This window comes from Melanerpes formicivorus, unplaced genomic scaffold (genome assembly GCF_026170545.1).
Source record: "Melanerpes formicivorus ecotype bairdi unplaced genomic scaffold, bMelFor1.0.p_v2 SCAF_45, whole genome shotgun sequence".
Lineage (NCBI taxonomy): Eukaryota > Metazoa > Chordata > Aves > Piciformes > Picidae > Melanerpes > Melanerpes formicivorus.
Window position 1 is genome coordinate 632427 of NW_027142397.1, and position 16689 is coordinate 649115.

Sequence of the window (16689 nt, forward strand, 5' to 3'; positions counted from 1 at the left end):
CCAGCTCCAGGTACCCCTGCTGGGGACCCTGCACCCTGCTTTGAGGGCTGGAGATGGATGAGGGGCTGGGGACCCCCTGCTCTTGTTTGGGGGATGAGGACAGACGGGGACCCCATGGGTTTGTGGAAGGAGAGGCAGCTGCCCGGCTCCAGTCCCGCATCCAATCCAGCACCGTCCCTGTCGCCTGTCCCCCCTCGCCCCACTGCCACCCGCCCCCCTCTGCCCAAAGCCGCTCATTCCTTCCTCGACCCTCCAGCCCCCAGCCCCTGCCTCACAGCCCGCCCGGCCTGGCCCCGCCCCGCCCCGCCAGGCCCCGCCCCTACAGGCCCCGCCCCTACAGGCCCCGCCTCCCCAGGTGGGACATTCCTCGCAGGGCGTGGGACTATGGCAACACCAAAGGGGAGCTCTCCGGAGGGGAAGGCGGAAGCGATAGAGCCCCCTTTTCCCCAAAGCCATCTGGAAGAGTGCCGATCTCTGGCTGTCATAGGCTCAGATATGGCTTTTTTGAATGTCGTGGCTGTGTGTGGTGTCGCGATTCTCCCCCTGCCCTTGGAATCTGTCCAGAAACTTCCCGGGGCTCCCCGCTAACTCTTTCCCCTAATGGTACGTTCCTCCCTGTTTACTCTCTTTGCGCGGCCTGCTTGGGTGGGGTCCTTTTGCTGCTCTAGTTTCGTACGCAAGTGGCGTAGAGCAGTCTTGATAGACAGCCAGGTGCAGCCAATAGAGTGGCGGTGTACTTAAGCCTCTGGCCAATGGCGCGGCGGGCCGGCGGCCGGGAGGAGGCGGAGCTCGGCGTGGCCAGGGCAGGGAGGGGGAGCCGCGGAATGGCGGACGGCCGGGCTGGGCCACCCTGCTGGTAGCGACCGGAGCAGCCCGGAGGGGACGGCCACGGACCGGGGTGAGTCCCAGAGAGGCGAGCGGGTACTCCCCGGGTCTCCCGGGCCGCTTCTGCCCGGGGGGGAGAGGCGGAGGTGCTGGGGCGGGCCGCTAGGCCCTTGCCGAATAGTGAGCCGCGCGGCTGAGCCGGGCAGCGCTTCCTGCCACATAGGGAGCCGCCGGTGCCGCGCGCCCTCCGTGCCCCCGGGCCGGGCAGCCTGGCCCTGGGGAGGGCGAGGTGGCTCCGTCCCCGAGCTGACACTTGCCTGTGCCCTCCCGGGGGCTGCAGCCCCGCGCCCCGAGCTGCCTGCCCCTCCTGGTGCAAGCGGCGGCCGCTGCCCTGCTGCGAGCGCGACCCCTGCCCGCCGGCCGCCCTGCGCCGCGGGCGCTGTGCCCGCAGCCTGCCCGGCAGCGCCTCCGCGGGCGGGCAGCCCCTGGACTGCTAGCGCTGGGCACGCAGGGCGTCAGAGTGCATGGGGTGAGGCTGCGTGGGGGCTGCAGGGCCCTTGGGGCGATGCTGTGCGCAGTGTTGGGTCCCCAGGTGCTGGGAGGGGGGGGGGCGGCCGTGGGGTAGGGTCAGGCAGTTTGGTCAAGCCCCTGAGCTGCCACTGGACTGTGACCAAACTGTCTCACAGAGCAGCTGTTAGGGGATGTCCTGGGGGTTGATCTTCGCTGGCGTTCAGATTCGTGTAGGGATTGCTCCCTGGGGGTACAGATGGCCTCTGTCCTGGGGGCAGAGGTAGGAGCCTGCAGCTCCTCCCTGGTCGTTATTACTGATCACAGAGTCATGGAAGGGACCTTCCAAGCTCCTCCAGTGCCACCCCCTGCACTCAGCAGGCACATCCCAACCAGAGCAGCTTGCTCAGAGCCCTGGCCTGGGGTGGTTCAGGGAGGCAGCATCTGGGCAGCTTGCCCCTCTCTGGGCAGCCTGGGCCAAGGACCTGAGGGCAGCTGACCTGAAGGACCTGCCCAGGACAGGGCTTTTCCTTTCTGTCCCCACTGGGCACAGCTCTCATTAGCAGCAGCTGCTAATTGCAGCTCTGCATGGCTCAGCCCACGGTGGGGCTGCACGGGGAGTTCAGAGCAGCAGCAGGCCAGGCTGATCAGACCCTGGAAGCCAGGGGAAGCAGCACTGCAGATGGTGCTGGGCATGAGGCTCTGGATAATGGTGGGAAAGGGCTCAGGAAGTGCAGCAGCTGCAGCCCTGGAGCCCTCCTGCTTGCCACATCCTTCCCAGGCACCTGTGGGCTGGAGGGGTTGCAAGTGAAGGCTGTGAGAGGGCAGTGGGATGTGAGCTGTGCTGATGGGAAGTGCTGAGTCCCTGTGGGTCACATGAGGAAGAGGAACCTCTGCATTTCCCACCCCTGCTGACCTCCCTCGGAATCAGCTGCAGGAGCCTCCAGTGCTGCTCTTGCAACACTTCTGCTTTGCCCCTTTGTGACCTTGGAGAGCCTTTGCCGTGGAAACCAAGCCAGAGTCTAACCCAAAACTCAGCTAAAGCCAAACCAAAGCCAGCACCTACCCCTGAGAGCAGCAGCTGTTGCTGGAGTGGCTCTGTGGTGGGGTTTCAAGGGGAGCTTTGTGCAGCCGTGGGCTGGAGCAGCCTGGCCCTGCCTCTCCACCCCATCCCCCCCAGTTCTGTTTGGGTTTAGGGAGAGCCTGAAGTGTGAGTGAGCAAAGCCTGACCCCAGCCTTGAGGGCTGCCCTGGTGCCAGTCCCTGCTCACTCCTGTCCCTGGGTGGGTTGCTGATGGTGGGGATCAGCCCCAGGGCTTTCCCTTGCAGGGCACTGATGCCAGGCTGGCTGAGGAGCAGCTTTGCCAGCTCCCTTTCACCCAGCTGAGACAAGCTGAGGCCTTGCTGTGCTCACCAAGTGTGGGCTGGAAGAGGGTAGAAGCCCAGGGGTGAGCTGGACACTTCCCCTGCCTCTGACAAGCAGTGGGATGCCTCTGCAGCTCCTCCAGCTGACCCAAGCTCCATCCCACAGCCCTGTCCTGCAGGGGTCTGCTGCTCCAGCCCTGCCCCCTGATCCTCCCTTAGCTTCTGCCTGCTCTGTGCTCGTAACAAATCTTCCAGTCTTTGGGTTTGCAGAGCTGCTGTGGGGGTGGGGAGGGGGCTGCAGGACACACAAGGAGGAGCTGTGCTGTGCTTCTGGCTGCTCTCTGTCCAGCTCCTGGGTGGGATGTGTTGGTGGGGGCTGGCCCTGAGCTCTGTGTCCAGGGATCCCTGTGGGTGTGGAGGGTTGATGGTGAAGCTCTTGAGCACAGAACTGACTTCCCCCTGCACAACCACAGGATCATTTGGGCTGGAAAAGCTCTTTAAGGTCATGGGGCCCAACCATTCCCTAAGCCTGCCAAGGCTGGTGCCAGGCCATGGCCCTCAGCACCACAGCTCCATGGCTTTTGAGCACCAGGGATGGGCATTCAGCCATTTCCCCAGGGAGCCTCTTCCAGCTTTTGAGAACCCTTCCAGTGAGGAAGTTTCTTCCTAAACCTTCCCTGGGGCCACTTGAGGACACTTCCTGTTGTCCTGTCCCTTGTTCCTTGGGAGCAGAGCCCAGCCCCACCTGGCTCCAGCCTCTCAGGGAGCTGCAGAGAGCAGTGAGGTCTCCCTCAGCCTCCCCTTCTCCAGCTGAACACCCCCAGGGCCCTCAGCTGCTCCTCCCCAGACCCTTCCCCAGCTTTGTTGCCCTTCTCTGGCCCTGCTCCAGCCCTCAATGTCCTCCTTGGAGTGAGGGGCCCAGGGCACAATCCCTGCCCTGCTGCTGGCTCGGTGTGGCTGATGCAGGCTGGGCTGGTGGTGGTCCCCTGGGCTGAGGCTGCCCCTGTGCACTGCACTGGTTAGGCCACACCTTGAGTCCTGTGTCCAGTTCTGGGCCCCTCAGTTTAGGAAAGATGTTGAGCTGCTGGAACGAGTCCAGAGAAGGGCAAGAAAGCTGGGGAGGGGTCTGGAGCACAGCCCTGTGAGGAGAGGCTGAGGGAGCTGGGGTTGCTTGGCCTGGAGAAGAGGAGGCTCAGGGGAGACCTTCTTGCTCTACAGCTCCCTGAAGAGGGGTTGTAGACAGGCAGAGGTTGGTCTCTTCTCCCAGGCAGCCAGCACCAGAACAAGAGGACACAGTCTCAGGCTGCGCCAGGGGAGGTTCAGGCTGGAGGTCAGGAGGAAGTTCTGCACAGAGAGAGTGATTGCCCATTGGGATGGGCTGCTGGGGAGGTGGTGGAGTCCCCATCCCTGGAGGTGTTCAGGAGGAGACTTGCTGGGGTGCTTGGTGCCATGGGTTGGTTGATCAGGTGGTGTTGGGTGATAGGTTGGACACGATGATCTTGAAGGTCTCTTCCAGCCTGGTTTATTCTGTTACTCTAAAGCCAGAGGCAGGCAGTGCTTGTGCTGCAGCAGGGGTGGCTGTGAGCAGTGATTCAGGGCACAGCCTCCCTGGCAAACACCGACCCAGTTCCCCTGCATGCTTGGAATAGGTCTCATTCTTCGGGGCTGGGCTAGGAAGAGTTGATTGCGTTCACTGGGCTGAGCTAATGGCCTCGCGTGGGTGGAGGGCTTAAACCTCAGCGCTTGCCTCAGCTGCACACAGAGCAGCAGAGCCTCCTCTGGAGCCCGCAGGTTTGGTGGTGACAGAGGGAGAGAGGAGGTGGTTGGGAGTAGTGCTCCCTCGGAGTCAGGTTGGTTGTCTTGGGCAGGCTGTGGGAAGGAAGATTCCAACAAGTGTAGGACTCGGCTCTAATCCTCCAGACAGCTTCTCCCTGGGGCTCAGGTCTCCAATAGCTGCAGCCTCAGGAGTGTTAAGGACTCGGAGGGTCCTGCCTTGGCCTGAGGGTTCGGCGAGGATCTGTGGCCCTTGGTCTCAGCTGGGCAGGAGGAGCTGCTGTGTGCATGCAGGAGCCAGGCACAGGGCAGGGAACAATCACAGAAGGGTTTGGGTTGGAAGGGAGCTGAAAGCTCAGCCAGCTCCAGCCCCCTGCCACGGGCAGGGACCCCTCCCACAGCCCAGGCTGCTCAGGGCCTCATCCAGCCTGGCCCTGAGCACCCCCGGGGAGGGGGCAGCCACAGCCTCCCTGTGCCAGGCTCTGCCCAGCCTCACTGGCAAGGATTTGATATCCAGGGCTGGCTATGGGGAAGGATTGGGCAGGGGCTGTTGGCACGGGCTGCATGGCATGGAGTGGGACCCCAGAGCCTGGCCAAGGCTTGCCCTGGAGGTTAAAGCAGGCAGGGCAGAGCCTGCGGCGGTGCTGTGGGCACAGCAGCAGAGCCCAGGTGAAGCTTCCCCTGCGGGAGCAAAGCAGAAGACAGCAGGGCGCTGCTGGCTGCAGCCCTCAGGGCAGCTGGGTGCTCAGGGGGGTGCTCAGGGGGGTGCTGGGGCCGGGGCCATTGCAGGCAGGGGTTAGGCACTGGGAAGTGCCCTGCGGGGCCGCAGCAGATGCGGTGCTGGCAGCACAACCTCCCTGGGGACCATTCGCTTCCTCTGCTTCCGCACCTCTGAGCACAGCCAGGGCGGCCCCGGGGGGAGGCTGCGGCCCCGGGCCCCGGGGGGTCCCCGCCCTGCAGAGCTGCCCTGGGGGCTCGCAGGTGGCTCTGTGGCAGCGGCACAGCTCCCTGCCCGCCCCGTGCCCCCCTGGAAGTGCAGCATGGGACAGATGAGGCAGAGCAGGGCACCGGCAGTAATTTGTTGCCAGGGCTGCTGTAGAGCAAAGCTCACCCCGGGGTTGTGGTGGTGCCTGCTGGAGGTGCTCAGCAAGCAGGGAGCTGCTCTGCTGCTGTCTGAGGCAGGCAGATAACCTTCTCCAGCTGCTTGTTTCCCGTGGCTGGGGCTGCCTTGCTCTGGGCACCTCCTCTGTGGAGCACAGAGATGGGAGGTTGTGAAGTGAAGGGCACCGAAGGCAGCAGCTGCTGAGTGAGGAGCTGGGACCTGCTGCCCTGCTGGGATGAGCTCAGCAGCTCGGGGGAGTGGAGCCCATGGAGCACAGGGACCTGCTGGGGAGGCCTTGTGTGGGGCCTTGGGCTGCAGTGGGGAAGGGCAGCAAGGAGAATCAGCCTGGGAACTGTTGGGGCTGGGAAAGGCCTCCAGGATGGAGCCCAAGCATCAGCCCAGCACCACCCCAGGAGCCACAGCCACAGGGCTCTGGAACACCCCCAGGCATGGGGACTCCACCAGCTCCCTGGGCAGCCTCTGCCACCCCCTGACCCTTTTCCTCAGCTCCAGTCTACCCCTCCCCAGGTCAGTTTCAGGCTGTTTCTCCTCCTTCCCTCCTCCCCTGGCAGTGCCAGAAGTGCTGCCCTGTGCCCAGCTGGTTCTCAGGCTCTTCATGCCCTGGCTGCCCTGCACTGCCTGCCCCAGCCTGGCTGCTTGGCTGATGGCTCTGATGGTGTTGCAGAGCAGCCTGAGCCTCCATCTCTCCCTGCTGATAAAGCCTGGGCTCAGGACTCTGACTTTCTGTGTGTGAAGCAAGAGGGCAAGGATCAGTGGAGCTGCCGGGGGGCAGTGCCAGGCTGTGCAGAGGCCTTGCTTGAAAGGTGCTGGAAACCCCCAGAGAGAAAAGGTTTGGTGGAAAAGGAGAGGGAATGACCCTGCAGGGCCTGGAGGGTCCAGCTCCAGCCACCCCCTTCAGCAGGGCTGGCTGTGCCCTGGGCTGGCTGCTGGTGAAGCCACACTGCCAGGCCTGAGCTCGGGGCTGGGCCTCTCGCTGCCAGGAGGGGGCTGGGGGGCTGGGGGGGTGTTGGGCTGGGGGCTGTTCAGTCTGGAGAGGAGGAGGCTGAGGGAGACCTTCTGGTCTGTGAAAGGAGGCTGAAGGTTGGAGCCAGGTGGGGGCTGGGCTCTGCTCCTGCAGGAGAAGTGGCAGCATGGGAGGAAATGTCCTCAGCCTGCAGCAGGGAGGGTTTAGGTCGGGCAGCAGGAACAGTTTGTTCCCCAGGAGGTTTGTCAAGCCCTGGAACAGGCTGCCCAGGGGAAGTGGCTGAATCATCATCCCTGGAGGTGCTGAGAAGCTGTGGGGATAGGGTGCTGAGGGCCATGGTTCAGTGGTGACTTGGCAGGGCTGAGTTCATGGCTGGGCTTGGATGATCTTACAGGTCCCAGCCTCAGTGACTGTGAGATTCCATCCCAGGCCTCTGCTTCACACAGCCCCCAGCTGTCTGCCTCTGCCTTCCCCTGCCCAGCCTCAGGCCTGGTGGCAGCAGTGTGGGAGCCAGCCTGGCTCTGGGGGGGCACTGTGGGGGGCTCTCTGCTCTCCTGTGTGCCCCCTGAGGAGCCTGAGTGCAGGTTTAGTTCCTCCTTTCCTCTGTTCCCTGGCTGCCCTTTCCCTGCCTCCCTGGCACCTCCCCCCAGCTCTCTCTGGGGCTCAGGCTGAGTTGGGCTTTGCTTGGGCAGCTCCCTGCTGGAGGGCTGCCAGTGGGGCTCAGGGAGGGCTCTCAGCCCCATCGCTGCTGTGCTGCCTGAGCTCTGCCTCATGCCCGGAGAGCCAAAAGTGAGATTCAGCTGGGAGGCAGGGGGGAGGTGGCCCTGGGCTGGGGGGCTGGGTGAAAGTTCCCTGCCCTTAGCCCAGCACAGTCAGCTGAGCGCTTGCCAGAGCAGGAGAGATTCCCTGCCAGGCACCCTGCTCCTGTGCTGCAGGGGAGAGCTCACAGACAGACAGACACTGAGGGGCCCTGCCTTGCAGCTGCAAACAGCCAGCAGCCCAGGGGAGGAGCAGCTCGGGCAGGGAGGAGCTGTGCCCACACCCAGCTCCTGTCCTTCGCTGCCGGCAGCTGCTGAGCCCAGCCTGCGGTGGGGGAAGGCAGAGAGCTGCAGGCACAGCTTGTGTGCAGCCCTCCCTTCCGCCCGGGGCAGCCTGCAGCCGCTGCCTGCTCCCCGCTGGAGGTGCAGTGACTCCCACCGGGAAGGCTTGGAGACAAAGCAGCCTGGACACTGTGCCAGGGAGGTTACAGCCAGGGCCTGGCTCCACTGAGAGGCTTCCTTAGAGCAGCTGATGGTAGACCTGGGGAGGCTCACATCTCCAAGAGCCCTGATGCAGCCTAATCTCTGCTCCCACAAAGATCAGCTCCATGGAGTGCTGCTCTCAAACCCCTGCAAGAGTCCTGCAGGGGCCACAGCCTGGAGCTTGCACAGAGCCCCAGCAGGGGGGGGCTGGAAGGGACCCCTGAGGATCACCCAGTCCAACCCCCCCCTGCTCCAGCAGGGCTCCCCCAGCAGCCTGCCCAGGGGCACAGTGCCCAGGGGGGGTTGGAAGCTCTGCAGAGGAGACTCCACAGCCTCTCTGGGCAGCCTGCTCCAGGCCTCCAGCAGCCTCACAACAAAGAACTTTCTCCTCCTGGGCTCCAGTCTGTGCTCACTGCCCCTGGGCACCACTGAGCAGGGCCTGGCCCCAGCCTCTTGCCCCTCACCCTTTAGCTCTTGCTCAGAGCCCCTCTGGGCTGCTCTGCTCCAGGCTCTCAGCCCCAGGGCTCTCAGCCTTTGCTGCTCCCAGGGCTGCCACAGGACTCTCTCCAGGAGCTCCCTGCCCCTTGTCCTGGGGAGCCCAGAGCTGGACCCAGCACTCCAGATGTGGCCTCCCTGGGGCAGAGCAGAGGGGGAGGAGAACCTCCCTCTGTAGATTACATAAGGTGAGATCACTGCTGGGCTTGGCTCATGCAAAGTGGAAACAACTACAGCTTGAGAAGACTTCTTCTGTCCCAAGGAGACCATGCAGGCATCTGTCAGCACATCCAAGCTGAAACCTGACCCTGCTCTGTCAGCCCAGGGGGCTGAGTGAAGCTGTGGGGCTCTGCTGAGATCTGCCTGGAAGGTCCTGCTGGCTGCAGGGGCGGAGAAAGTGAGTCCAGGGCTTGTCAGGCTCTTGAGCAAAAGCAGAGGTCTGCTGCTCACAGCTTCCTGCAGCTCTGCCTGCCTGGCAGCCTCTGCCATTCCCCTGCTCCTGCAGGCACAGGAGCCAGGGGCTCTGTGTGGTCACCATGCTGGTGGGTAGCAGAGGTGGGGCAGGGTCCTTCTTCCCCAGCCCTGCTTCCTCCTCCCACCTTTGGGCAGGACAAAGCATAGGGCAGAGGTGCCTGGAGCCCCTGGCTGCAGTGGCTTTGAGGTGAGGTCCTGCTGTGTCTGGGGTGGGGGCAGCACCCACCTCTGGCAGGGGGCTTGGGCTGGGGGAGCTCCCTCCTGACACTCTGTGACTCTGACCCTGCTTTGCTCCTGAGGCTGTGGAATGGGCTGGGCTGGAAGGGACCCTGAAGCTCAGCCAGCTCCAAGCCCCTGCCCTGGGCAGGGACAGCTCCACCAGCCCAGGCTGCTCAGGGCCTCATCCAGCCTGGCCCTGGGAGGGGGCAGCCAGAGCCTCCCTGGGCAGCCTGTGCCAGGCTCTCCCCAGCCTTGCTGTAAGTCCTTCTTATCTCCAGCCTCACTCTCTCCTCTTCCAGCCTCCATCCCTTCCCTCTCCTGCTGTGGCTGTCAGCTCCTGCAGAAAGTCCCTTTCTGACCCAGGCAGCACCCTGGGGACCTGCAGCTGCCACCACTCTGCTCTGGGCTCCTTCCTCCCCTTTCCTGACACAACCCCCTGGGCTGCTTTGGCTCTCTTAAGACCCTGTTCTTATCCCCTTTGATTCCCGTGCTCCTGGCTGCTCTCTGGGGTTTTGGGGGACAGGAACCCCGGGAGGCTCGCAGGGAGTCAGGGCCCCCCCCGCCGTGGCAAAGGTTAGCTTAAAATCTGGATGCAGCACAGATTCACTTCAGATCCTGCAAGTGCTGAGGCAGGCCTCCATGTACATATTGTAATTACTTCCTTTTTCTTACAATTAAAGTAATTGGATTATATTTAATGAGCTATTTACATTTAATAATTAAGAGAAGCCTTATCTGTGCAGTATTCCCCGGCTGCAGCAGCGGGGTGGGGGCACTCCGGGCTCTGCTGTAATTAGCCAGGCGTGAGCCGCAGCCCGAGAGCGGCAGAGCCGTGCGGGGAGCGCCGGCAGCCGGCCGTGTCCCCCCGGCCCCTTGCCCCGGCTGTGTCCCCCCGGCTGTGTCCCCCCCGGCCCCTTGCCCCGGCTGTGTCCCCCCGGCCCCTTGCCCCGGCTGTGTCCCCCCGGCCCCGGCTGTGTCCCCCCGGCTGTGTCCCCCCCGGCCCCGGCCGTGTCCCCCCGGCCCCGGCTGTGTCCCCACGGCTGTGTCCCCCCCGGCCCCGGCTGTGTCCCCCCCGGCCCCGGCTGTGTCCCCCCGGCCCCGGCTGTGTCCCCCCGGCTGTGTCCCCCCGGCCCCCGCCCCGGCTGTGCCTCCCCTGCCTGCCTCGCCCCCCCTGGCCCCGGCTGTGTCCCCCCCTTGCCCCGGCTGTGTCCCCCCCCTTGCCCCGGCTGTGTCCCCCCCTGCCCGGCTGTGCCTCCCCTGCCCGCCTCGCCCCCTGCCCGGCTGTGCGGGGGGGCAGGGCCAGCGCCCGGCCGGAGCTGCAGGGGAGGCTGAGCGGCTCCAGGCCTGGGGAAGGAGGCTCTGAGGGCGCAGAGCCCTTCCTGCCTCTCCCCAGCGCTGCCTGGGAATGCAAACCGGGGCCGGGGCGAGCCCCTGGTGCCAGCAGCCCGCGGGGCTGTGCCGCTCGCAGGCGGCCCTGGCCCGGCCGTGCTGGGAGCCGCAGGCTGGAAGGGGCTCCGGGGGCCCTGGAGCCCAGCCCCTGCCAGGGCAGCGCCGGAGCCCCCCGGGCTGGGGGCTGGGGCAGAGCCGCAGTCCTGCTGTGGTGGATTCCTCCCTTGGGTCCCTGTGCCTGCTAACCCGGGGGGCTGCTGCTGCTCCCCTGGGACAGGGCTTGGCTCCTGGAGCCGGCTTGCTGGCTTGGACAGCCTTTCAGGCTCAGACCTGGTGGTGCTGGAGACCTCCTGCCAGGAGGCTGAAACCTGCCCACTGACTGCAGCTCTCCCCACATGCTCCTAAAATAGCTGAGAACCTGGGGTGAGTTTTCTGGGGCCGTTTAGCTTGGAGGAAAGAAGGCTTCTGGTTCACCACCTCCTGAAAGGAGCTTGGAGCCAGGGGGGGTTGGGCTCTGCTCCCAAGGAACAAGGGACAGGAGGAGAGGAAATGGCCTTGAGTTGTACCAGGGGAGGTTTGGGTTGGCCATGAGGAACAATCTCTTCCCCAGCAGGGTTGTCCAGGCCTGCCCCAGGCTGCCCCCATCCCCGGGGGGGGTTCAAAGCCCTGGAGCTGTGGTGCTGAGGCTGTGGGGGGGTGGTGCCCTGGCAGTGCTGGGTGAGCTGAAAGGTCTCTTCCAACCCAAAGGACTCTGTGGCCGTGCTCCTGGGCACACAGGTACCTGTTGGCTGAGGGCTCTGTGCTGCCACTGCCGCTGTATCCTTGCCCACAGCACTCAGAGCTGAGCAGACTGCTCCTCTGCTGCTGCTGTTTCCTAGGAAGCAGCAAAGCCAGAGCTCAGCTGGCGCCGGAGGAGCTCTGCCTCCTGATGGAGATCCTCACGGCAAGGACCTTGAAGCCTCTCTGCTTTGGAGCTGCAATTCCTGTGCAATCAATAGCTCTGTATTGGGAGAATCAAATCCCTCTGACAGCTCGCCTGCCCCTCCCGGGCCGGGCCGTGCCGTGCCGTGCCGTGCCGTGCCGTGCCGGCGCTGGGGGAGCAGCAGCTGCCCTCCTTTGTTTAACTTCTGCCGCTGCGCAGCGAGGCCAAAGGTTCCTCAGGCGGCCTGGGGGCGGCCGGGGTGCTTGCTCTGCAGCAGCTGGATGTTCCCTCTGGGTGACACCCCCAGCCTCCCCCCCAGCTGGGCTCCTGCTCCCAGGCAGCCCCCCTGCAGGAGAGCAGCCCCTCTGCAGCCCCTCTGCCCGAGGGCAGCCCCTCTGCAGCCCCTCTGCCCGGGAGCAGCCCCCCTGCCCGAGAGCAGCCCCCCCTGCAGGAGAGCAGCCCCCCTGCCCGAGAGCAGCCCCCCTGCCCGAGGGCAGCCCCTCTGCAGCCCCTCTGCCCGGGAGCAGCCCCTCTGCAGCCCCTCTGCAGCCCCCCTGCCCGAGAGCAGCCCCTCTGCAGCCCCTCTGCAGCCCCCCTGCCCGAGGGCAGCCCCTCTGCAGCCCCTCTGCCCGGGAGCAGCCCCTCTGCAGCCCCTCTGCAGCCCCCCTGCCCGAGAGCAGCCCCCCTGCCCGAGAGCAGCCCCCCTGCCCGAGGGCAGCCCCTCTGCAGCCCCTCTGCCTGGGAGCAGCCCCTCTGCAGCCCCTCTGCAGCCCCTCTGCAGCCCCTCTGCAGCCCCTCTGCAGCCCCTCTGCCCGAGAGCAGCCCCCCTGCCCGGGAGCAGCCCCTCTGCCCGGGAGCAGCCCCTCTGCCCGAGAGCAGCCCCTCTGCAGGAGAGCAGCCCCTCTGCAGCCCCTCTGCCCGAGAGCAGCCCCCCTGCAGCCCCTCTGCCCGAGAGCAGCCCCTCTGCAGCCCCTCTGCCCGAGAGCAGCCCCTCTGCAGCCCCTCTGCCCGGGAGCAGCCCCTCTGCAGCCCCTCTGCCCGAGAGCAGCCCCTCTGCCCGGGAGCAGCCCCTCTGCCCGGGAGCAGCCCCTCTGCCCGAGAGCAGCCCCTCTGCCCGGGAGCAGCCCCTCTGCCCGAGAGCAGCCCCTCTGCAGGAGAGCAGCCCCTCTGCAGCCCCTCTGCAGGAGAGCAGCCCCTCTGCAGCCCCTCTGCAGCCCCTCTGCCCGAGAGCAGCCCCTCTGCAGCCCCTCTGCCCGAGAGCAGCCCCTCTGCAGCCCCTCTGCCCGAGGGCAGCCCCTCTGCAGCCCGGTGTTCATCCCTGCGAGATCCTCTTCAGCAGAGCTGGTAACAAAAGTTGCAAAGGAAGAGCCAAATTGTCAGCACACCTGTGCAATCCCCTCGAGGGCAGTAAGTGATGATGATCATGCAGGAGCCAGACACACACAATCAAAACCCACCCAGAAAATGGCTTTTGGAGCCTCCTTTGCATTTGTCAGAGCCAGCAGGCTGGGGGGGTGGAAAAAGGCAGAGGAGAGAGCAGGCAGAGTGGCTGTGCTGCAGGAGGGGAGTGCTGGCTCTTTGTGCTCTCAAGGACTCCACAGCACGCTGCAGGAGCAGGGCTGAGGCTGCCTGCTGGCAGAGCTGGCAGTGGAAGTGCCCAGCATGGCTCCTGCAGAGCCTTGCCAGCCCAGCTCTCCACTGGGCTCTGGGCAGCTGCCTTCTCCTGCAGGCTTCAGGAGAGCCCCTGGGCTGGTGGGTGAGCACAGCCTTGCCCTCCCCAGCTTGAGAAGGAAGAGCCAAATTCTCACTCAGACCTGGGCAGTGCTGTGTCCAGAGGAGGTCACAAAAGGGTTGGAGGGCTGGAGCACCTCTCCTGCACAGGCTGAGCTGGGGCTGCTCAGCCTGGGGAGGAGAAAGCTCCAGGGAGACCTTGGAGCAACCTTCCAGTACCTGAGGGGCTCCAGGAGAGCTCACCAGGGCTGGGAGTGCCAGGAGGGGAGCTGGTGCTTTGAACTGGAGCAGGGGCATTCAGGGTGGGCATGAGGAGGGAATCCTTTCCTGTGAGGGTGCTGGGACACTGGAACAGGCTGCCCAGGGAGGTGCCAGGCCTGGTGGGGTTCTGAGCAGCCTGCCCTAGCTGGGGATGTCCCTTCCAACCCAAACCATTCTGTCACCCTGTGCTTTTGGCCACTGCTAAGAGACTGGGGGTGGCATTTGCCCCAGTGCCTGGGGGTCTCTCTTCATGTCCCCCCTGGCTTCTGGGGAGAATGAGCTCTCTGTGAGAGGAAGCAGCCCTGCAGCTGCCCCCCGGGGCTGCCTGCTGCCCAGCTGCTGGCAGGCTGGGCCCTTGCTGACAGATGAGCCCTGAGCTGCTGCTGGGGCCGGGGTGCTGCCTGCAGCTGGCAGCATGCAGCAGTGTGGGGCAGCAGTGTGGGGCAGCAGCTGGCACTGCAGGGCTGCAGCACTGCCTGCTGGGGCTGTGGGCATGCAGCAGTGTGAGGCAGCAGCTGGCACTGCCTGCTGGGGCTGTGGGCATGCAGCAGTGTGGGGCAGCAGCTGGCACTGCCTGCTGGGGCTCTCTCTGGGCACACAGCAGTGTGGGGCAGCAGCTGGCACTGCAGGGCTGCAGCATTGCCTGCTGGGGCTGTGGGCATGCAGCAGTGTGGGGCAGCAGCTGGCACTGCCTGCTGGGGCTCTCTCTGGGCACACAGCAGTGTGGGGCAGCAGCTGGCACTGCCTGCTGGGGCTGTGGGCACACAGCAGTGTGGGGCAGCAGCTGGCACTGCCTGCTGGGGCTCTCTCTGGGCACACAGCAGTGTGGGGCAGCAGCTGGCACTGCCTGCTGGGGCTGTGGGCACACAGCAGTGTGGGGGCAGCAGCTGGCACTGCCTGCTGGGGCTCTCTCTGGGCACACAGCAGTGTGGGGCAGCAGCTGGCACTGCCTGCTGGGGCTTTTCTGACTGCTGCATCCCCCTTGGCTGGGGCTGCATTGTGAGCCTGGCTATGGCCCTGAGCGCTGGGCAGAGCCTTCTGCTGAGCTTGGCCTTGATTCCCTCCCCAGCCCGGGGGGGCTGCTGCTTGCCTTTGGGGTTGCATAAAGCCGGTCTCTTCCTGGCCATCACAGCGACATGGGGGAGTAGTTACTGCTGAGAGAAGCTTGAGATGTGAGGCAGAGTTGTCACAGACATTAGAGGGAACAGTCAGGCTGTGCTGGCAAGCTCCTGAGCTCAGTCTCATTTCACACTGATGGGAATTTCAGATCTGATTATCTCCTTTCTCCCTCATCCCCAAACCTGCTGCTGTGCCTAATCCCCCAACGGGCCCTCCCCGAGGCTGCCCTCCGAGGCTCTGAGCTGAAGGCTTCATCTCCTTGCCTATTCTGCTTGGTTGTGGCCAGGCAGAGGATTTGGGGGGCCCTGCTGGGGGCAGGGTGATTGGTCCCCCCCAGCCTACTTGAAAATCAGGCCTCGTCTCCCTCCCCTTCCCCAAACCCTCTCTGCTCCACCAGGCACTGGCAGACGAGCTCTGCCGGGCTCAGGCTGCCTTGCAGATGGTCCTTGGGCTAAGTTTGTGCCACATCCAGCGGGGAATTACCCGGGGGGCTCCCAGCGATGCCAGGCCAAGCGGTCAGGTGGCAGTGAGCAGGACCTTGCCAGGGCACTGGAAGGTCTCTGAGGGGGCTCTGGTGTCGGCAGGGCTCCCCTCCTGGCCCTGCCTGTCTTCCCCTCAGCAGCACCTTGTCACTCCCCCTGCCTGCTCTGCAGAGCCCCCGGGCTGGCTCCTCCCGGGCTGGCTCCTCCCGGGCTGGCTCCTCTCTGGCTCTGCAGGGCTGCCTGCTGCTCGGCTCCAAGCTGTGTGCTTGCTGCGAGCTGCTGCTGCCGTCGGGAGGCCAATCCTCGCCTCCTGCCAGGCCCCTGCACTGCTTCCCAACACCTGGGATCAAAGGCTCTCTCCCCTGTTATCCCAATCCGGCTGTGCCAACCCAATTTATTAAAGCCAGTCGATAGGCTGAGCTTTGTGCACAGGGTCTGTGGACTGGGAGCTCGGCCCCGGAGCAGCCCAGCTGAGCCTGCAGCTAATGCCGGCCTGGGGGCCCCGAGCGAGCAGAGCCCCCGGGGAGAGCGGTCGATGGCTGCCTGATGACAGACCCCAGAGCACCACAGCCTCCCTCCCCTCCACCTCCAGCCTTGCTCAGAGGAGCTGGGATCCAAGAGGCAAACACTGCCAGCTGGGGGGGTCCTCCCTTCACTGGCCATGCTTGCTCCCCAGTGCCCCAAGGGTGCAGAGGGCACTGCTAGGGGCTGGGGCAGCGCAGCCGCAGGGGGAGAGCTGCTTGTGGAGGGAGCGAGGTGCTGGATCAGCGCTGCCCTTGGACCCTGCTCCCTGGGAGGAAATCAGAGGAAAAGGAGGCTGAGGGGAGAGCTTCTGGCTCTCTGAGGGGCTGGAGCCAGGTGGGAGTTGGTCTGTTCTCCCAGGCTGCCCGGGGGGGGTTGAATCCCCATCCCTGGAGGGGTTTCCAAGAGGTGCTGAGGGCCATGGGGTAGCCCCAGCCTTGGCAGGGTTGGAGAGTGGTTGGACTGGAGGAGCTCACAGGGCCTTTCCCCAAGGGTTCTTTGGTTGTGTGAATGCTGCAGAAGATGCCAGCTGTGGCTGAGGCTCTTGAGGAATGTAGGAGTGGTGAGCTCTGCTTCCAGGGCTTTTGTCCTGCTCAGCAAAGCTTTGCTGGGCTGGTGCAGGGCTGGGGAGCAGGCTGGGGCTTCAGCAGTGCCTCTGTAAGCATTTTGGGAGAGGGCACATGAGGAATCCTGGCAGTGGCCGGCTGGAGGTGGGGCAGGCGAGGGGGAGAGAGCCGCAGGGCAAAGCTGAGCTGTTGGGATGGTTTGGCTCTTAGTCACTGCTGTCATAACAGGGCTTGGAGCCTCCTGAGTCAAGCTGTGACTTGGAGGCTGCAGGAGATGCTTGCTGTGAGCAGGTAGGAAGCTTCTGATTGACCCGGGAGAGCACAGTCCTCTGTTGCCAGAAGCGAAGCCCTTCCCTCTGGTGTCGAGGGAGGTGTCAAGTGTGGTGCTTGGGAGGCTGAGCCGAGGCCGGGGCTGCAGCAGCCCCTGTGCCGCTGCCCCGTGAGAGCCTTCCCCTTCCCCTTCCCCTTCCCCTTCCCCTTCCCCTTCCCCTTCCCCTTCCCCTTCCCCTTCCCCTTCCCCTTCCCCTTCCCCTTCCCCTTCCCCTTCCCCTTCCCCTTCCCCTTCCCCTTCCCCTTCCCCTTCCCCTGCCTGCGGCTCCCCAGCAGCAGGGATCCCCTCCCTGCTCACAGCTCCCCCTCTGCTCCACCTTGCTGCCTCTTTCTGTTCCCACATTCGTCAGAAGTCTCTTGTGGGCAGTGTGCTGTCAGCACT

General features: G+C 64.9%; 1 protein-coding gene across 1 annotated transcript in view; it reads left to right on the forward strand.

Moving 5' to 3' along the window:
- Positions 1-791: 791 nt before the first annotated feature.
- Positions 792-16689, forward strand: part of WASF2 (WASP family member 2) — a 34689-nt gene continuing 18791 nt past the window's right edge. The window contains exon 1 of the mRNA XM_068159065.1: positions 792-898. The gene's annotated coding sequence lies outside the window, so the exon portion shown is untranslated. The remainder of the gene's footprint in view (positions 899-16689) is intronic.